We start from the raw sequence: 22174 nt of genomic DNA on the forward strand, positions 1-22174 counted from the left end.
TTGCTAGGTGGGCACTCTACCACTTGAAACATACCTCTATCTCTTTTAGCTCTTGTTATTTTTGTGATAGAATCTCCTTTTTTTGTCCTGGCCAACCTAGACTGTGATCCTCACATTTTACACTTCCCCTTATAGCTGAAATGACAAGCATGAGATACTCAGCTTTTTTTCTGTTGATAAGAGGTCTTATAACCTTTTCTCCCAGGCTGTCCTCAAACTCCTCAGTAGCTAGGATTACATGTGTGAGCTACCATTCCCAAAAGAATAATATTTGTGGGCCAGGAGTGTGGCCTAGCGGTAGAGTGCTTGCCTTGGTGCCACCACAGCTGAAAGTGGTGCTGTGTCTCAGATGGTAGAGTGCTAGCCTTGAGCAAAAGAAGCTCAGGGACATGGTCCAGGAGTTTGGCCTACTGGTAGAGTGCCTGCCTAGCATGCGCGAAGACCTGGGTTCAATTTCTCAGTACCATATACATAGAAAAAAGCCAGAAGTGGTGCGGTGGCGCAGGATAGAATACGAGCCTAGAAGAAAGTCCAAGGACAGTGCTCAGGCCCTGAGCTCAAGCCCAGGACTAGCAAAATAAGTAAATAAATAAAAAGAAGCTCAGGGACAGTACCCAGGCCCTGAGTTCAAGCCCCAGGACTGACCTAGAGAGAGAGAGAGAGAGAGAGAGAGAGAGAGAGAGGAGAGAGAGAGAGAGAGAGAGAGAGAGAGAGAGAGAGAGAGAATTTGTTTTTATGAAACCAGCAGGCTCAGATCTCTCTGCCTACTGAGTAGCTAGGATTACAGGCATGAGCCAGCCATTAGTGCCTGGCTGTGTGCTCATGTGTGCGCTCCCTCTCTCTCTCTCTCTCTCTCTCTCTCTCTCTCCTCTCTCTCTCTCTCTCCTCTCTCTCTCTCTCTCTCCTCTCTTTCCCTCCCTCTCTCTCTCTCTCCCTCCCTCCTCCCACCCTTCCTTCCTTCCTTCCTTCCTTCCTTCCTTCCTTCCTTCCTTCCTTCCTTCCTGTCTTCTGCCTGCCTGCCTGCCTGACCTGGGGCTTGAATTCAGAGCCTGGGCACTGTCCCTAAGATTATTTTGCTCAAGGCTAGCACTCTACCACTTGAGCAAAGGTCCACTTCCAGGTTTTTTGTTTGTTTTATTTTCTGATTTTTGGTAGTTAATTGGAAATGAGAGTTTCATGGGCTTTCCTGCCCAGGCTGGCTTGAACTGTGATCCTCAGATCTCAGCCTCATGAGTAGCTAGGATTATAGGCATACGCCACCAATGCTCAGCTATTTCTTTCATTTTTAATAGTTTCAAGAAATTAAATTACTTAGTCAACTGATACAGATAGCCTTCTCCCCATGGTTACAATCATTTCATTGACATATCCTAATAAGAATAATATATATTTGAAGTGGTGCTGTGGCTCAAGTGCTAGGGCAGTAGACTTGAGTTGAAAAGTTCAGGGACAGTGCCCAGGCCCAGAGTTCAAGCCTCATGACCAACCCTCCACTGCCCCCTCCCTAAAAAAATATATCTTTCTTTTGGGAATTCTATCATGAGCACAAAGAACAGCTTCTTCTCCCCGTTGTATGTCTGATTGAGACAGTTCTTTTTAAAAAAATAAATGAAGTAATTATGATTTATACATAGTTTTAAGAAATAATATAGCTGGTGTGGTGGCTCATGCCTGTAATCCTAACTATTCAGGAGGCTGAGATCTGAGGATCACTGTTCAAAGCCAGCCCAAGCACTAAAGACCATGAGTCTATTATTTCTAATTAATCACTAGAAAACTGGAAGTGATGCTGTGGCTCCTGGGGTATGGCAGTAGCCATGAGCTGAAGAGGTCAGGGGAGAGCACCAAGGTCCAAGTTCAAGCCCCACAACTAACAAAAAAGAAAAAAAAATAATATAGAAAAGCTCCCTTGTACATTTTGCTCACTTTTATCAAATGGTAACATTTTATAAAACTATAATATAATATCATAAGAATATTGACATTGAGGGACCAGGAGTATGACCTAGTGGCCTTGTATACCATGAAGGCCTGGGTTCGATTCCTTAGTACTACATACACAGAAAAAGCTGGAAGTGGTACTGTGGCTCAAGTGGTACTGTGGCTCAAGTGGTAGAGCGCTAGCCTTAAGAAAGCCCAAGGACAGTGCTCAGGCCCTGATTTCAAGCCTCAGGACTGGCAAAAAAAAAAAAAAAAAGAAAGAAAAAAGAAAAGAAAAAAAAGAAATGACATTGATATAATCTGCCAATTTTATAAAATTTTCTTTGGTTTACCTAACCTTGGGGGGAAATCCACATTATTATAATATTTATTTATTTATTTGTTTGTTTGTTTGTTTATTATTTGGGGCTTGAACTCAAGATACGGACCCTGTTCCTGAGCTCTTTTTTTCTTAAGGCTAGTGCTCTATCTCTTTGAGCCATAGCACTACTTATGGTTTTCTGCTGGTTAATTGGAGATAAGAGTCTCATATACATTCCTGCTCTGGCTGGATTTGAACCACGATCCTCAGGTCTCAGCCTCCTGAGTAGATAGAATTACAGGCATAAGCTACTGGCACCCTGCTCTAATACCATTTTATTACCTGTGTATTTTGTACACTATAGTTAAGAAGCTTAAAGTTCTGACACTATAAGGATTCCTCATTTTTTAAAATAATCACACCTATTTTCCTTCACCTGCTTCACCTTTCCTTAACCCCTGGCACCACTAAATCTATCCTCATCTTCTAAAATGGTATTTTGGGCTGGGATGTAGCTCAGTGGCAAAACACTTGTCTAGCAAGTACAACATCTTAATCTCCAGTTCCAAAAAGGAAAAAATACAATTAAAATTTTGTTTTTTGAAAAATTTAATCAGTCAGTAACCAGTGGTTTGGGCCTATAATCTTAGCTACTCAGAAAGATGAGATCTGAGGATTGTGGTTGAAAGCCAACCTGGGCAGGGAAGTTCATGAGACTTATCTCCAATGAATCACCAAAAAGCTACAAGGAGTGATTTAGCTCATGGTAGTGCAACAGCATTTGGCAAAAATGCTCAGGGACAACACCCAGACCTGAGTTCAAGCCCCAGGACTGGCACACACACACACACACACACACCCCACAGAATGGAATCATATTGTATGAAACTTTTAAAGATTGACTTTTTTCATGCAGCATAATTCCCTAAAAATCCATTCAAGTTTTTGTGTACTTCAGCAGTTCATCCCTTTTATTTATTCCATAGTATGGATATACCAGTTTGTTTAACCAGTCACCTGTTGAAGAACACCTGATTCTAGTTTGGGGTTATTACAAATAAAATTACTGTAACACTCATGCAGATTTCTGTGTGAATGTAAACATTTTTTTAGCATTACTAAGTTATGCCAGGCACTGGTGGTTCTCACTTGCAATCCTAGCTCTTCAAGAAACTGAAATCCAAAGGATCATGGTTTGAAGGCTGGGCAGAAAAGACTATGAAACTTCATCTCCAAAACATTTCCAGGGCCAGGAGCATGGCCTAGTGGTAGAATGCTCCCCTTGCATGCATGAAGCCCTGGGTTCGATTCCTTGGTACCACATACATAGAAAAAGCTGAAAGTGGCACTGTGGCTAAAGTGGCAGAGTGTTAACTTTGAGCAATAAGTGTCTAAGGACAGTGCCTAGGCCCTGAGTTCAAGCCCCAGGATTGGGGGGTGGGGGGAGTCCATTAGCAAAAGACAGCTGGCTCATGTGTGGAAAGGTGGCTCATGTATAGAATGCAGCAGAGCAAGCAAACTGAATAAGCACAAAGAACCTGTGTTTGAACCCAGGTGCTAGGCTAGAGGGGTGGGGGGAGAACATTGCCAAGATACCTAACAGCAAAGTTCTTTCAATTTGTACTTACTAGTAATGAAGGAAATAGTGCATTCATTTGGTTTGCTGAATGTTTATACTCACCGTTATTAAACTTTTATCCCTTTGGGCAAGGCATTCCTATTGCCTTCCATTTTGCAGGCTCACAGTAAGTAATTTCCCAAGATCATGTGCTGTCAAATGACAACCTGGATCCCTCTTCTACCACACTAGGCTTTGCTAGGAAGCTTTTCCACACTTGGCTAAGGCTGCTGGTGGAGAGATATTGGATGCACAAACAGCATGGGAGCAACCTGGGTCAACTTAGATCCTTCTAGCCAACTTGGGTTCATAGATTAGAAGAGCAGCAGTGTTGAGTGTCAAGGGACACTATAGTGTGAAATTGTTTCCCCATTGGCAACAAAAAGTATAACTGAAGAGATGAGAGCTCCTGAACAGTCTCCTCCTCAGAGACTTGAGATCTGGAAGGGGGAAGAAGGATCTAGCATTTGGATGTCAGTCAGAGGCTGACTGATCAAGGTCCTCCTTGGAAATGTGAAATTAAATGTGTCTCTAAGGTCTGAAGAAATTGAGGCCTGTGACAAGTGAGCGCTCTATTCTGGAGGGGCAAAGATACATAGCACTTTGTTGTTGTTTTCTGTGACAGGGGAGCTTCAGGTTTTTTGCACATATATTCCCTTCCCCTACTTCTTTCTCTCCCTCTCCCCACTTGGGCAGGCTCAATGTCTGAGTCATGGTGAAGAGGAGACAAGCAAAGTGGAAGCAAAAAAGAAGACAATCTAATGTTTAGATTGTCTTTCCTTCTAGCTAACATCATGGATATTTAGGTCTAGAGAAGCTAGAGAAATCCTTTGATCTGCCCCTCAGCCTCCAGGCACTGGTTAAAACTGACATGTGGAAACCTAGAGTTGGCCCAGACGTGATAGTTGGTAGAAATGCCAACTTGCAGAAGAAAGGAAAGGCTATTCTTCTAGGTTGCTACATCTGGCCAAAAGCTACTACATCCTACTTCCTACGGGAGGTGGTTCTTTTATTTCATGTTGGTCTATTCCATTAGCTGTGAATTCATTACATTTTCTCCACTTACAGCTCCAGAATCAGCTGAGATTACATATCACTTCCCTGTCTACCTTCAGCTCTTTGGGAACATCCTATCTCCCAGTGGCACCCTATCCCTACCAAATAATTCCTGCCATAGGGGACACAGCCTCTGAGTTTAAAGCCTGGGATGAGGATTATAGGGATTATATATGGACACCACTGCATCACTGCAGTAACTAGAGTTATCCATTCTAAGCTTTTGTTTTTCGGTTGGGAATTTTTAGACAAAGAGATACTCCTTTTTTATTGGTTATTTCTCCTCTTCCCTGCACTGAGATTTCCTGTATCTCAGAAGTCTTAAATGTGGCTGGAAGACAGTCCTTTCCATTGGAGACAGGATGGTACCTAACTGGGAGATACCAAGATCCTTCTTGTCCCCTTCTCCTTGGTTGCTCTTCTAGTCCAGGTCTGCCCCATTCCTGGCATCACTCCTTTCCCATTCCTCCTTTCTCTTATCCTCTCTCTCTCAGCAAGTTTTTTATGTGATTACAGGCACTGCATGGTAATTAGTGCTAAACTCATTTGCACAACTACAGTTAATTGGCTACAACAATTAATTAATGTGTTGGAAATTTGGCACTGGAAAAAAAAAGTTTGTCATCAAAAAAAAGGGCAAAAAATTGTAGAGTAAGGTACTCATAAAAATCGAGGGCAGGCTTCAAAAGCCCAGCTGGGCCTCCAACTTCAGGCCAGCCTCAAATGCATTCCTGCTCTCAACTTCTACATATTTTCCTCTTTCATTTTTTTCTTCATTTTCTTTTTCTTTCTTTTTTCATTCTCTCTCTCTCTCTCTCTTTTTTTACAACTTAAGCAAACTCATTTCCCTGATAAAATATAGCATGACTAATGGCTAGAGCATGTAAAAATCATTGGGAAAATGTCCTTGGAAGACGAATGCATTTTCAGCAGAATAATTAACTTAATTAACAAATTCACATGCATATTCATCAGGCTATTAATGTCTTCTCGGCTCAGCTTGATGAACATTGCGGTAATAACCATCTCATTTACATACTGCATTCTACTGCGATCCAAAACAGAGACAACATACAGGCATATACACACACACACACACTCACACGAATACACACAACATGCCTCGGCTACTTTTGACTTCCAGGTTGGCTGGGTTAGGGGGGGTGGTGGGGGCAAGGAATGGATAGATGACAAGGCTGACTGGGTGGTATGATCTTTAGAGGGTCATGAGTTTGGTAAAGCTAGGCATACCCACATGTGGATGTCTGAGAGAACTTAATTCTAATTCATTTCTCTCTCTCTCTCTCTCTCTCTCTCTCTCTCTCTCTCTCTCTCTCTCTCTCTCTCTCTCTCTCTCTCTCCCTCCCTCCCTCCCTCTCTCTCTCTCTCTCTTTGCCTTTTTCCTTGTTTCTTTTGCTCTGCGTCGTTTTCTCTCTTCTTGCCCCCCCCCAATCTCTCTAGGGAAAAACTTGGTATCTGTGCCAACTTTTTCCTCCCTCCCCTCCTCCCTCTCTCTTCTTCTCTTCCAACTGCTGCCAGCCGGCATCAGCGCCGAATTGCCATCTCCTTGAGCTCTCTGTGGAGCAATCTCAGAGAGCAGTAAGGTGTGACGCGGGGCTCTGCCGGCTTCGCGGCACCGCCTGCGGAAAGAGCGCAGGATGGCGGAGGAAGATTAAGAGAAATCGTGAGCTGGGCTCGGCTGCCATTGGTGTGTGCAAACGCCGAGGAGGAAGGGAGCGGGAGAGTGAGGAGGGGGGGAGAAAGGGGGGAAAACCAGCAGCTGTCGGCCTAATTCTTCTAACACTCTGCTTGTGGTCATATTAGAAAAACAGATTATGCCCTTCGGTGCCACTCACTTATACTTGACATACGTTAATGTTCTATATCTCCATTCTTGGGTCTTGACAATGGTGGACTTGGGGTGGAGAAGGATGAGGCCTGGAGCATGGACTCTCATTTTCTCTTGACCTTCAACTAGTCTTTTTGTATTACATTTTTTTTTTAGTAACCCTATAGCCTGGTGCCAATGACTTACACCTGTAATTGTAGCAACTCAGGATACTGAGATCTGAGGATCATAGTTCAATACCAGCGAAGACAGGAAAGTCCATGAGACTCTCATCTCCAATAAATCACCAAAAATGGAGGCAGGCTAACGTAGTAGAGTTCTAGTCTTGAGCAGAACAGATTAGGAACAGTGCCTAGGCAGCGTTTAAATAAATAAATAAATAAATAAATAAATAAATAAATAACTGAGGCTGGTTTGTAGCTGATGTCACCATTAGGTCCAGCTTTTTGTAGCCCCTTAGGAGGTGCGGAGATCAGAGAACACCTGGAACTCTTTTCCTCCAAACTCACACACCCCTTTAGAGTTTTTGTAGGTCACATTCAGGCTAAGTGAGATCACCTCTGTGGCTACCCCTGGTCTACCCTTTCTATGAAACCTCCCATCATTTAGAAATTAGGGGTTAGGAAAAGTTGGGGGCCTATAATAGTTTGTGCAGTAAGAGTGGGTTACAAAGAAGCCACAAGCAAAATGAGGCCAGGATTGTTTCTGGGTTGCTATGGAAACCAGGTTTCCTCATCCTGGCAGGAAGGGAGGAGTGCCTACGGCCTCTCTCCTTCCACCAATCCTGAAGGTTGTACAGGCGGAGCTTGCCAAAAGACTGAAGAAGGGCTGGTTTTGAAGAACAAACCACTTCCCACAGTCCACCCCACCAGGCCAGAGCCCTTTTACCCCATTTTCTTTGTCCTACCACCCAATGTTCAGTCAAAGGAGGCTTTGCCTCTGGTGCCTTGTTCTCTTTGGAGACCTGTTGCTTAGCAACCATTGGTGCCTTCTTCCTAATAACTCACAGGGACTGAGAGATATAATATCTGTCTCTATATTCAGTTCCCCTCCCTGTCTATTTATATTTAATAACTAAATCTCTGTTTTGAGTTTCACTGGCACCTGCTTTAAAGGGCTTTTAGAGAGATTAAGCTTCACCCTGCAGAAAGGTTATACCTGAAGAAGAACTTCTGAACAGGGAAAAGTAGAAGACTAGATGAAGCTAGGGGATCCAGGGAAGTGTTGGGACCATATTTCCTTAAGCATAGAGCGTGGAATGTGGGTAGGAGATGTCCATTCCTAGGGTTAGACCTGGAGGGTACTCAGTTGCACTTTCCACTCTCCACATTCTTTCCTGCTACTGCTTTCAGACCATTTCCATTCCTAGTTCTTCTCACATTTCTGTTTGTGTCTGTGTGTGTCTCGGTTGTGGGGCTTGAACTCTGGGCCTGAGCCTTGTCCCTGAGCTCTTCAGCTCAAGGCTACCATCCTAACCCTTGAGTGTGAGAGTCTTATCAAAGCTCTTTTTCCATATCTGAACATTGGTATGGTGTTACTGTGTAGCGGGGAGGGAGCAATGCTAAAGAAAGTTCCCTCCCTTCCCCAGGGAGAGAGGGGTGGGAGTTTGGCCATTCTACTCTAGTGGTAGAGTGCTTGCCTAGCATGCACAAAGAACCAGGGTTCAATTCCTGGTTACCACATACATAGAAAAAAGCTGGAAGTGGTGCTGTAGCTCAAGTGGTAAAGCTCTAGCCTTGAGAAAGCCCAAGGACAGAGGTCAGGCCCCAAGTTCAAGGCCCAGGACTGGCAAAAAAAAAAAAAAAAAAAAGTTGGGCTGAGGAAAGTTTGGCCTAGTGGTTAAAGTGCTTGCCTAGCATGCAAGAAGACCCAGGTTCAATACCTCAGTACCACATACACAGAAAAAAGCCAGAAGTGGTGCTGAGGCTCAAGTGGTAGAGCTCTAGCCTTAAAAAGTCCAAGGACAGTGCTCAGGCACTGAGCTCAAGCCCAGGACTGACCAAAAAAAAAAAAAAAAAGTTCCCTCAAGGCCTAAGTATCTCCCAAAGGTTTTTGATCACCAGAAAGGAATTCTTTTCTCCAGTAGAAACCACCAACTGTTCTGGGAGTGGGAACTGTACATTGTCATTTGTAAAGGTTATACCACCAGAACTTGTCCAAAGAGTAAGGAAGGACTTAGAGAGTTAGAGGTAAGTTTCTCTCTTCTGACTCTCCTGTGTTCTGGGATATTATCTACATAGTCTTTTTTTTTTTTTTAATTTATTTTGCCAGTCCTGGGTTTGAGCTCAGGGCCTGAACACTGTCCTTAGACTTTCTCAAGGCTAGAACTCTACCACTTGAGCCTCAGCACCACTTCTCGCTTTTTTCTATGTATGTGGTACCGAGGAATCGAACCTGAGTCTTCGTGCATGCTAGGCAAGCACTCAACCACTAGGCAAAACTCCCAGCCCCTATCTACATAGTCTTTTAAATTTCTTGTTACCAGATTTATACACTTCCATAGAGCACTAATATTTACCTTATTGGACTCCAACAAGATCAATTAAAGTAACATGAAAAAAATACACTTTGAGAAACTGTCAAGTTTTATTCAAATACTAGTTATTATCATTGTTTTTGTGGTGCTGGAGTTTGAAGTTGGCTGTGTGCTTGCTAGGTAGGTACTCTACTGCTTGAGCCAACGTCAGTCCTACCAATATTATTTTAATGTCTAAACAAGATCTGATTGCTGGGGAAAAAGAGGTGTCATGAATTCAGCACAGCTCTAGGCAGCTGGATTATGACTCTGCCCTCTGGTCTGTGGAGCTGGGAGTTAGAAATCCAGATTAAAAAATTAAGCAATTGGGAGAGTCATATGATAATACCCCTATCTTTCCTCCCTACCTCCAATTTGAACCCCAGACTAATAGCCACCAGCAGCAAAGACACCAGCCAGGCTTACACCTCCCTACTGAATCTCTACCCCTTTCCCTGGCCAGCACCTTCACTGCCATCATGCTAGCTCACAGACGTACAATTTCACCCACTATACCCCCCTTCCCCAAACCTCTTCCAACCCATGCCTTCTGTAGGAGACAGATGGGGTGTCTGTGATGGAAAAGGCTCTGGGCTCTACGCCGCCTTGGGTGGGTAGGCACAGCCCCCTCCTCCCCCTTCTCTCTACTACTCCCTCTCCCCCCCGAAGACACTCAGATTCACCCCAGGCATCCCTGGGAGCCACTGAGGATTCCAACTCTTTTCTCAGGCCCAGTTTTAGAAACAGAGCCAGAATAGTATCTTTCCCTGAGACCCAGACCCCATCCCCTCCTTGTAGAAGGCTAGTGCAAAGGATGAAGTAAGGTAGGGAATACTTAGGCTCTAAGTGATATGAAAAGGCAGGGGCCTTTCACTAAGGACTGGATGGGTGGAGTTTGGGAGCCTGAGTTGACAGAGGAAGCTAAGCCTGTACAATGCCTTTGTTCCAGAAATCTGGGGTCTCTGGAGGGAGGCTCAGCTTGGGGAAGAGAAAAGGAACCAACATTACAGAGCACCAACTGTGAGCCGGGCACAATGCCAGGGACTTTCCATACCTGTAGTCACAACTATCAGGGAAGGAGTCAGGGCATAGAGTCTCAGGAGCCCTCAGTAGTATGGCCAGCTGACCACTTCCCCTTCTGATTCTGGGATGACTCTGCCAGTTGTTCTGCCCTCAGACTGCTCCTTTTCTTTTTTGTAAGCTCCCTCTACTCCTCAGACTAAAGTTCATCATTTATGCAATTTCCTGGCACTATATATCTTCTTTTCCAACTCCTAATATAGTAATTTCACACTTTTCTTTTTTTGCTAATCTTGGGGCTTGAACTCAGGGCCTATGTACTGCCTTTGGGCTTTCTCAAGGTTAGTGCTCTACCACTTGAGCCACAGCACCACTCCTGGATTTTTCTGTGTATGCAGTACCGAGGAATTGACCCCAGGGCTTCATGCATGCTAGGCAAGCACTCTACCACTAGGCCAGGCTCCCAGCCCCTAGTAATTTCACACTTGCTTGTGCAGCCATTTGAATAACAGTCTTTGTTTGGATGGAAAGTTCCAAGAGGGTAGTGACCCCTTTTGTCTGTATTCACCACAGACAGTTCAGTATACAACCAGTGCCCAGCACAGTGCCTAGCATAAAATAGTTGTTTGGCAAATATTTATTAAATAAATGAATAAGGGACATGTGTAGCCTAAACTCAGCTTCTTCATTACTCCCTCACCAAAATGTATGGACAGGATACATGAAACAGGATGCCTAGGAAGTTAGACCATCTCATTCATTCTAGGAAAAAATATCAGAGCTGGGCATTGGTGGCTCATGCCTGTAATAATAGCTACTCAGGAGGCTGAGATCTGAGGATCATGGCTGGAAGCCATCCTGGGCTTATTTCTAACTACCAAAAAAATTTTTTTAAGTTGGAAGTGGAACTGTGGCTCAAATGGTAGAGTGCTAGCCTTGAGCAAAAAGCTCCTAGGTCTGGCACCAAAAAAATAAAACAAAACATCAGGACAGACCAGTTCTAGTTCTAAGATGTTGGGTCCTGATCTTCCAGAGCCTAGCCTTACATGTCTGCTCTCCAAGGACTGAGGGAATTCAAAGTTCTAATAATTTTTCTGAATGTAGAGTCCTGAAATCACATGAAAGAGGAGAGTTCCATCAGAGAAGGGAGGGTACTATGAAGAAAATCCCTCTTTTCTGCCTTTGCTGAGACTTCAGAAGCTGTCTGCTTGTCTACCCCTGTATTTCCTCTCTTTCCCTGGGATTTGGGGATGTAGGTGATTTAATTGATAGACATTTACCAGAAGCAGGACAGGTTGCTTGTTCCTGAAATACATAGGGATCTGAAGATTGAGCTTCTGAAACAGCAAGTCCTTTGGGGCTGCTCTCTCCAGGTCTGGGAAACAACATGTACAAAATGACTTCTAGAAGGTACCCAGTCTCCAGCTTCCAGTCCAGGACCTTACTAGATTCCTTTGATCAGCCTTGCCATCTGACCTCAAATAATACCACCAAGTCCATGGGGGGGTTAAGATTAAGCCGGGCCTGGTAAATCAGTTCTCCCTGGCCACTCCCCATTCCTAACATCTAAGCACACAGATGTTGCTAGGATCCTAGTCCTGAGGATCTATCAGTTCCCACAAAGTGGCCTACCCAGTCCCCATCTCTTCAAAGTCCCCTTCAGCATGTACAGGTACATGGATCTGGAAGTCATTCTGGGCAATGTTGCTCTTTCTGACCCCACTTGTTCTCTGAGCCCCTAATAAAACAGGACATCCTCAGGCTTCAGGCCAAGTCCTTGTGTCCTCATCAAAGGTGACATCTGTCCCCTCCAAGAAGATAGCCCTGGGGGAAGGGAGGGAGACAGGCACAAGGGAGAAACCTTGATCTTGCCTAGGCCCTCACCTCAAATTCCACTGCAGGCACAGATTGTGGGTAGGGGCCTAGAGAACCACAGAGGTCTATACTCACACGCCTCACAGGCCTTCATGCCTCTGAGTCCCTTCACATGAGAGCCCCTCCTGGGCTTACCCAGCTACCTGGGCTGCTGCCGTTGCCAAGCGGCCTTCTTTTATTCATGCGTTGTTTTATTGCTGGCAAATGCTGCTGCTTGCTGCTGTTGGAGGCGTTCCTGCCAAATCCATCCCAACATCTTGGCCTGGCATCAGGGCAGCATGCTAATGTGGAAATTTAAAGAGCCGCTCGGCTTTAAATCGGAATTTTAAATGAGCAGCAGTGCTCCGAGGGGACCCAGGCAAAAATCTAACAGTATCTGATCTACCCTTCCTCCTCCCACACCCACAGTCTCACCACAAGTTCCTCCCACCGCTCTCTTTGATTTGGACACTAGGTAAAGCAATGGCATGAAACGCACTACCAGAAGGAGTTACCTGGACACGAACTGGTAAAAGTTGGGGTCATCTAGATTAGTAAGCAACTGGGGTCCTCCACTCAGGACCAAGCCAAATGAAAGACATGGAAGCAGAGCTATGAGTGGTGAAACAGTTCGTTCCTCGCTTCCTGGTTTACAAAAACAAGAAGAGGCTTACTCTGCAGAGAAGGAAAGGTGGAATTCTGTAAAGACACTCATCATTCATACACACCAAACACTTGAACACTTGCAGGTCTGTGTACAGCTGTGTAGGATGCTTGTGTGTCCATATAAGTCATATGTATGAGCTATACACAGGAATTATTCATACCCAGGACAGTCCTCTTTCTTCCCACATTTAGTTCACTATCTCAATGCAGAAAACACTGGCTTTAGCAAATTATTAGTATGAACTATGGCCCAGGCTTTTCCATGGATCTTAAATTCCCAGCTCCTGGCAGCTACCTTTAGTCAGCTGTGGTGATGGAACCCTGCAGTTTTTCTGCCGGGATGGGGGCAGGGGCACCTGAGGTTATCCCGTGCACCTGTCTTGGCCACAGTGTGGTGCCTTCTCTGACCAACAGTTGACAGGCTCAGACATCTCACCTGGGGTGTGTGCTAGGCATGGGCATGCTTAGGTCTCAAAGGGAAGAGGAAGCTAATGGAAAGTGAGAAAGGCAGAATTTGCACCTCTGTTATCCTCTCTCTAAATGTCCCTCTCATTATCAAAAGGCATTTATTGAATGCCCACACACTTTTTTGGAATGGTAGCAGCTTCAAGAATCTAGGTATGCTGTTCTTATTGGGAGGTCCAGAGAAACTCACATGGTGACCTCAACCTAACCCTAGGTTGCCACACCAAGAGATGCTCCCAGATCTTCCCTAAGATTCCTCCTCCCTCAAAGAAGATAGCTTTTCCAGGAGCTAGCGTGGCTGCCAGCCAAGAGGCTTGGGGCAGGGCCTGGGGCATGCAGCTGGCACCTGCCCACCAGATCCCCAAGGAACCCCTCCTCCTCCACTCCCATAGCCCCATTCAGATGGCTCCTGGGCTACATGGAGACAGAACCATTCCCCATTTCTAGAGAGAACTTTTGAGCTGAAAAGGGCATGATTTGTCTCTCCTTTGTAAGCTGCTCCAGCATTCTTCACCCAAACAATATAATATGGTTTGAGCTAGAGCTAGCTAAGGAAAGGAACTTGAGGTGTGGGACGAAATTCTGGAGGAAGATATTGAGGTCATAAAATACATGAGGAAAACTACCTTTTTTTTTCCCCCTGAGACCAGGACTCAAACTTAGTATCTGATGCTTCCTTTCTCTGACTGGTGCTCTACCACCTGAGCCAAACCTCCAGCCCCATGGATGAACTGCTTTATTTAAGATACAATATGAAGGGCCGGGAGTTTGGCCTAGTGGTTGAGTGCTTGCCTAGCATACACGAAGACCCAGGTTCAACTTCTCGGTACCATATACATAGAAAAAAGCCAGAAGAGGTGCTGAGGCTCCAGTGGTAGAGCTCTGGCCTTGAGAAAGTCCAAGGACAGTGCTCAGGCCCTGAGCTCAAGCCCAGGACTGGCAAAAAAAAAAAAAAAGATACAATATGAAGGGCTAGGCTAGGAATGTAGGTTAGTGGTAGAATGCTTACCTAGCATGCATGAAACCCTGGGTTCGGTTCCTCAGTACCATATAAACAGAAAAAGCTGGAAGCAGCACTGTGGCGCAGGTGGTAGAGTGCTAGCCTTGAGCAAAAGAAAAGAAGCTCAAGGACAGTGCCCAGCCCTGAGTTCAAGCTAGAAAGAATGACTGAACGAACCTGCCTCTCATTTAATTAGCAATATGCAAATAATATTCAAATAATACCTTCTTTGTTTAGAGACCACTAGGCCTGTGATTTTTTTTTTTTTTTTTTTTTTTTTTTTTTTTTTTGCCAGTCCTGGGCTTGAGTGCAGGGCCTGAGCACTGTCCTTGGGCTTTCTCAAGACCAGAGCTCTACCATTTGAGCTTCAGCACCATTTCTGGCTTTTTTTTTTTCTATGTATGTGGTACCGAGGAATCGAACCTGGGTCTTCGTGCATGCTAGGCAAGCACTCTACCACTAGGCCAAACTCCCAGCCCCTAGGCCTGTGATTTTTATAAGCAGATTACCAAGGGACCTCTAGGCAGCATCTCTGACATCCCCAGAGGATGGGACAATCAGACTCAGCAGAGAGGTCTGTGCTTCTAGCTTATCCTTAGATGGTCTCACTTTCCTTCATTTGAGCCTCAGTTTCCCTATTCTGGATGGTGTCTAAGGTTTCTTTCCAACGCTAACAGTACAGGGTACTCTGTTCTGGGACATGGTGCCAGCATAGGGTAGAGGGGTTGATTCTATCCTAGAATGGAAGCCAAGGCCTTTGCTCTCTTATCCCTGCTACTCACCTCAGTTCTGTCATACCACCCTGTAGCCCTACGCAGACACATGCCATCCTAAGCACAAGCATTTTTTTTTTTTTGCCAGTCCTGGGGCTTGAACTCAGAGACTAAACACTGTTCTTGGGCTTTCCTCAAGGCTAGCACTCTACCACTTGAGCCACAGCAACACTTCCAGATTTTTCTATGTATGTGGTACTGAGGAATTGAACCTGGGTCTTTGTGCATGCTAGACAAGCACTGTACCACTTGGCCAAACTCCCAGTCCCACAAGCAATTTCTTTTTTTGTTTTTGTTTTTTGCCAGTCCTGGAGTTTGAACTCAGGGGCTGGGCACTGTCATTGGACACATTCTGCTCAAGGCTAGTACTCTACCACTTAAGCCATAGCGCCACTTCTGGCTTTTTCTATGAATGTGGTACCAGGAATCGAACCCAGGGCTTCATGCATGCTAGGCAAGCACTCTACCACTAGGCCATGTTCCTGCTCGCCGCCCCCCCCCCCCCGCCGCCCCAAGCAATTTCTTGAAGGCAGTGCTCTCTTTCTCTCTCCATCTCATGCCTTCACTTCACAGTTTCCTCTGCCCACAATGCCCTTCTCGTGCTTTAACTCTTCATCTGACTATGCTCTGATACCAACAGTCTTACTATTCCACTCCCCTGTTGTGGCAAGGTGCCTCACTCCTAAGTGCTTTGGTGCAGTTTCTCTTTTCCCATTAGAAGATGAATTCTTGGATTTTGTTCAAGAGTGAATTGTGAGCAAAAGTATATTAGGTTTTTTGTTTGTTTGTTTGTTTGTTTTTGCCAGTCCTGGGCTTGAGCTCAGGGCCTGAGCACTGTCCTTGGACTTTCTCAAGGCTAGAGCTCTACCACTTGAGCCTCAGCACCACTTCCGGCTTTTTTCTATATGCGGTACCTAGGAATCAAACCCGGGTCTTCATGCATGCTAGGCAAGCACTTTAACCACTAGGCCAAACTCCCAGCCCCTATATTAGGTTTTTGGACCAGGAGTTTAGCCTAGTGGTAGAGTGCTTGCCTAGCACACATGAAGACCTGAGTTCAATTCCTTGGTACCACATACATAGAAAAAAGCCAGAAATGGTGCTGTGGCTCAAGTGATAGAGCTCTAGCCTTGAGAAAGCCCAACGACAGTGCCTAGGCCCTAAGTTCAAGGCCCAAGACTGGCAAAAAAAAAAAAGGGTATATTAGTTTGGGGTTTTTTTTGGGGGGGGAAGGGGTCATGGGGCTTGAACTCTGGGCTGGGCACTGTCCCTGAGCTCTTCAGCTCAAGGCTACCATCCTAGCCCTTGCGCTACAGCCCCACTTCACATTTTCTAGTGATTAATTGGAGATAAGAGTCTCACTTTCTTTAGTGCCTGGGCTGACTCTGAACCTCGATCCTCAGGTCTCAGCCTCCTGAGTAGCTAGAATTACAGGCGTGAGCCACTGTGCCTGGTTCGTATATTAGGTTTTTTTTTTTAAGCTACTATAATAAGTTACCTCAGTGTTTGTGGCTTAAAGCAACAGAAGTTTATTGTCTCACATTTCTGAAGGTCAGTGGTTCAGCATTCATTTCTCTTGGACAAATATCAAAGCATCAGCAAGAACAGACTCTTTATAAAGGCTGTACAAGAGAATCCATTCTTTCCTAGTAGTTACTGTCTTCCCTTTGCTATGGGCTAGTCACTCCAATTTTCTGCTTTCCTTTTCATATCATTTTCTAATCTTCTTTAGGTATGTAACCTCTCTCCTCTCTCCCCCTCCCACACCTCCCCCCCATTCAATCCCTAATTGGGATTGAACTTGGGGCTGTCCACACACTAGACAAACACTCTGACACTGGGATATATCCCCAATTCCTTAGGTGTTTTTTGTTTTTTGATTTTTGTTTTAATTTTGAGATAGTCTCACTACGTTGCCCAGATTGGCCCCACACTTGAAATCCTCTGGCCACAGCCTTCCTATTAGGCTGAGATTACAGACATTCCTCTCTTTTCAGGACACCTGTGGTGGCATTTAGAGCCCACCCACATGATCCAGAATAATCTCTTCAGCTCAATATTCTTAATTATATCTACAAAACGTCTTTCTAGCTAAGGTAACATTCACAGGTTCTGAGAATAAATCTTTAGGAATATAATCAGACTACCCAAATAGGCAAGGACATTTAAATGTTTATCAGTTATTAAGTATTTCCATGTACCAAGCATTGTATAGACATTTTCTCACTTAAATCTCAGAATAACCCTGAAAAGTAGATATTAATGTCTGTATTCTAAAGCCAAGAAAACTGAGATTAAATTACCTACCAAAGGTCTCATAGCTAGTAAATGATAGAACTAGAAACCAAATGAGTTTGGTTCCAGAATCAGTATGCCTTTTGTTTCACCAAGAACTTCTGAGCCTAACCTAGACCCTGGCCCAGATATTTTTGCCTGAATGGACATGCAAAAAAGAGAAAGATAGGTGCACCAGAAATGGGGACCTGAGGCCAGGCTTTTCTAGTAATATGTACTCAAGCTTTCTTTTGCCAAGCAGTCTAACCACTCCTTTAATCCTCTCCCACCAACCCTGACCCCCCTTTTTTTTGCAGGAGCCTGGAATCACCCCAGCTTGCAGCCCCCTGCCAACTACTGCTGCCCAGAATGATGGCACTGTGCCTGGACTTCAGACAGGAGCTATCAAATCACAGAACCAGAGGGACATCTGGAGGTCACCTCATTGAGCCCTCTGCCCACAGCCAGTCCTGCTCATGAAGACAGGGACAGACAAGGTGAGGTTAGTGGACAGTAGAAGAGAGAAGTCACCGTCTCTTCCTTCAGCTACCCTTTCTCCTTCCATACCTGTTAACAATTCCTATTGCATATCCTCATTTAGGTCTAACTTTCTAGACATGAATAATGAAAGCTGGCAGGAATCAGAAGTCCTATGACCTAGTCCTGGAGTCTCCAAAAAGTAAGTCCAGATTTTTGTCCCAAGTCCCTTCAACACTCCAGGCCTCTAATTCTTCATCTTTAAAATGGGATAGAGGGCCAGGAGCATAGCCTAGTGGTAGAGTGCTCCTCTCCTGGGTTTGATTCCTCCATACCACATACACAGAAAAAGCCAGAAGTGGTGCTGTGGCTCAGGTGGTAGAGCTCTAGCCTTGAGCAAAAAGTGTCCCAAGGACAGTGCTCAGGCCCTGAGTTCAAGCCCCAGGACTGGCAAAAAAAAAAAAAAAGCAGGCGGGGGCGGGGGGGGGGGGTGTTGATAATGGTAGCCATGAGAGTGCCCTTCTCGTATGGGTATGAGGGGAAGAACGCGGGGGGGGGGGGGCAGGGGGAGAAAAAGAAGAGACACCCAACTTAGAGCTTGGAGTAAGACTAGTGCTGTAGGCATATTTTATGACAGCCCCCAGCCCTCCAGCCAAAGCCCCTCCATTCTGAATAACGCGGGCTCCTGCTCACCTCAGTCTGGTCTGCCTTGTGCGCTAGACTGTGAACTTGTCTTGGCAGGATTTTGTTCATTTTTTAATCGCCGCGTTCCCCTCCCCAGCGTCTAGCCCGTGCCTGGGCATGCAGGGTATGAGTCAGACCCCCAATTCTGACACCCACCACCACCGGCCCTCCCCGAAGGACGAGCCAAGGGAGCGGCGGCGGAGCAAGGACGCACTGCAGCTTTAAGAGTTCTCCCGGGCGTCCCGTTGCCAAGGCGCCGTTGCCAGGGGCCTGCGCGGAGCGGCGTCCGGCCTTCGCGGGCGGGCTCCGGGTTTCCGCCGCCGCCGAGGCGGCCGCCGCCGGGCCGCGCCGGGCTCGGCTCCTCCGAACCGTCTGGCGGACTTGGCACCGGCCCCCACTCCTCAGTGCCCCCGCGGTGCGTGGCAGGCTGCGGCTTCATTATCCTGATTGATTCCTCCTGCTCCCCGACACCGTGGGGGCCCCGGCCAAGAAAGGGGGGTGGTGGAGGCGGCATCTGCGGGCCCTTTCCCCCGGCCTTGCCCGCCGCCGCCAGGGCTGCGGGCCCTCGGCTCCTGCGGCGGCGGCGGCCGGCCGGGCTGGGCGGGAAGGAAGGGCTACGAGGAGGAGCAGTGCCTTGGCTCCAGAGGCCGGCCCCGCTGCAGAGGTTTGGAGCCTTTTCCTGGAGATGGCCAGGTTGGGGTAGACAAAGGGACACGGGGATGGACTAAGAACGTCGAGAGAAGAGCAAGTACTGACAAAACGGAAAGGTCACAACTCCAAGGAGTCTGGAGCCCAGGGCCCGGGCCGAGGCTGAGGGGCATGGCTCGCATCCCCCCTCCCCCGCCCCAGGACCTGCGATGTGTACTTCTCAGGAGAGAAGGAGATGAGATCTCCTTAAACAACGCAGGACATCCAGCATGGATCTAGCTCAGAGGGAGCCCAGGGACCAAGACCTTGGTGGAAAGCCTCTAGGGGCCTGAGGTTGCAGTGTCTTCCTTCCTTTGTGATCCAGCCAAGTCACCTTACCATTGTTAGCCTTGTTCTTGTGTACAGTGTGGTGAAGACCTCCCGTTTGTCCATGATTAAGTGGAATAATATGTAAACATGTTGGTAGCAAGATCCTACCCAAGTTCCCTGGCAAGAAGAAAGGGAGCTGAAGGGCTGGGTCTCCATCCCTGTATTGTATTGGGTGGATGTCTTGAGGGAGGTGAGTCTCCTCCATATGTTTAAATCCCTTCTTAACTGAATGATGATCTGCGGACATCCAATCAAAGCTGCCTCCTTGTCAGAGTAGATGGGCAAAACTGCTAAGTTCACATCCTGCCCTACCACTCCTTCCAAGGGCCTCTGCTGTCGAACCCCAACAGTCTCCCCCTAGTCCCTTGGCTCGGTCCTGTGTTAGAGCCAGGCCTGGGAATTTCCTACTTGGGTTTGGCCCTGTCTGAGTAACTCCAACATTTCATTCCCCTCATCCCTGAGAATGGAGAAGTTGGTGGCGAATTTGAGGCCATTTTCTCTAGACCTGGAGTTAAGGTCACTTACAACTTGGTGTCTCCCTCTCAGTTCATTTGTTCTTCCGGTCTGTATTTATGAGGTGACTCCACCAAGGATCAGGATCCACCTGGAAAGTGAGAGTGTTGTGAATGGATGCAGGTGGTGTAGAAAGCGCTCCACTTTGAAACTACTGATCTGCTGAAGGGCCAATAGCAGATGCACACATCAGTCTCTCCAGAACACGAGTGTTTGCTGCAAGAGACCCTCTCAGGTTCTAGAACATAATTTCATGTTGCCTTCCACATCCTCCTGACTCTTGTACTTTTCAAACAAAATTATTTTCCTATGGGAGAAAAGTAGGGGAGGAGGGAACAGATCCTAAAATTTGAGTCTGGGGCTTTTGTTCATTCCATTTTGTTGGCATTACCTGCTTTTACAATAATCATTTATTAGTTTTATATTCAAGGAGAAAGAAAACAAAAAATGCAGTTTGAAAATATGTTTTTTCCTCTAGTAATCAGATTTCAGGTTAGTACAGGCTGCCCTGGACCCTTGATCACTGTGGTCCTACCTCGATGTGCAGCTGCCTCCGTCTCCCCACTGGCCTGGCTGCCCACCTAACCCTGGCTGAAGCCTCATCTTCGATGCCTGCAGCCCTCAGCTCCATTTCCTACTAATACAAACCACGTGGGACCCTCACTGCAGCTTCTCCAAGCAGAAGAGGAAGCCAGGGCCGCCTAGTGGCTGCCAGGAAGGCTGGCAGGAAGGGGCATCTCCACAGGGCGTCTCCTGGGAAACAGTGAGCTCCCCAGAGAAAGGGACATTTGGAAATAAATTTCCTGCTGTTGTGTGTTTGTATGTGTGTTGCAGGAGAGAGGGAGTTAAAAAAAAAAAACCAAAAACTTTCTTGCCCTGCTCTGCTCTTCTGTGTCCTTAGGAGAAGTAGCTCTCCTCACTGTTGCACAAAACTTCTTCCCCTTCCAGGCTCTGCTGGTGAATCAGATGCCCAGGTTCATAGCTATTCCTCTTCACCTTCACCTTAGCCTGTTATATTATATGTCCCTTTCTGAGTCCTTGATTCCTTCTTTGCAAAATGAGGTATTTACCTGCTAGGCTTAGTCCCTCGTTTGAGACTCCTTCATACTTCATACTAGGCCACACTTTTCTACACTTGGGACCTTGGTCATTTTGTTAAAACAGCTTGGGTCCTTCATCTGTACATTTATTTATGTGGTTATTTCTGAGTGCGTTTTGAGAGTGAAGTCTACACTGAAGAGGTGCTGGGCTATGGGAATTTCCATGAAGAAAAGCATTAGCTCCCCCTTGCTGTTCTGCACCAGAGTCTAGCTACATGCCACATTCCTTCAGTTATCACCCATGGCCAGGAGCCAAGCTAAGGGGGAAGCCATAGTACCTCCTCGGAAATAGGAGTAGAAGTGATATCTCTGTCCCCCCTTCCATCTCCCTTTTCCCACCCCCCTTGTTCTTAAGAGATGAAACCAGTCCACTCCTTCCCCATAGTTATGCCCAAACTGAGGACCAAAGTCCTTTGGAATCCACAGGCACAGGTCAGATGTCCAAGTGAAGTAACCCCTCCTTCTGATCTCACCAAGAGGGATCCTCAAAAGACCCCTTTACCTTCGGAGCAGAGTAGGGGGTGCTCAGACAGTTCTTCATTCAGGAGAAATGTTTGAGGAGGCAGAGGAACTCCAGGAAGAGGGCCAAGAATCCTGCAGAGACGCTGGTTGTCTAGGCCTCCTTCAGGTGCCCTCTTTGGAGAAAGCATTGGCTGGCACTCACCTCCTAGCTTCTTAGCCCTTGATCTGCCCTGGGGCAGAGACCAAGGAGTTAGGGGTGAGGGGGCAAAATGGTATAAGGAACAGGGAAGCAGCAGAAATGGGAAGGGACCAGGAATCTGGATTCTCACTTGTCACCTTTATCTGGCACCTTTGGAGTGCCAGGTGATGGGCTCTGTCCCAGTTTTACCTGGATTATGTATTCAGTCCTTCAGACTGTCTCATGTGTTATTCTGTTCTGACAGAGAAGGAAACTGAGACTCAAGCATTATATAACTTGCCCAAGGTCACACAGCTTGTCAGGAGGAAAGCCAGGATCCCAGCCCAGGCCCAGCGGCTTCCAGTAGGTTCTTCTTGCTGCCAGAAAGTCCTCCTGGAAGAGCAGGACTGG

The 22174-nt window shown here is 46.4% G+C and overlaps 1 protein-coding gene across 5 annotated transcripts in view; it reads left to right on the forward strand.

Moving 5' to 3' along the window:
* The window catches only part of Cdk12 (cyclin dependent kinase 12), a 111218-nt gene extending 90342 nt beyond the window's left edge, over positions 1–20876 (forward strand). For 4 of the 5 annotated variants that reach the window (XR_016538346.1, XR_016538345.1, XR_016538349.1 and 1 more), the window contains 3 exons: positions 17650–17829; positions 17934–18011; positions 18591–20876. The gene's annotated coding sequence lies outside the window, so the exon portion shown is untranslated. Of the gene's footprint in view, positions 1–17649; positions 17835–17933; positions 18012–18590 lie in introns of all 5 variants that reach the window. The other variant, XR_016538347.1, reaches the window with a different exon arrangement.
* The last annotated feature ends 1298 nt before the right edge of the window (positions 20877–22174 follow it).

The sequence above is a fragment of the Megascapheus bottae genome, chromosome 17 (genome assembly GCF_031878675.1).
Source record: "Megascapheus bottae isolate mThoBot1 chromosome 17, mThoBot2.hap1, whole genome shotgun sequence".
Classification (NCBI taxonomy): domain Eukaryota; kingdom Metazoa; phylum Chordata; class Mammalia; order Rodentia; family Geomyidae; genus Megascapheus; species Megascapheus bottae.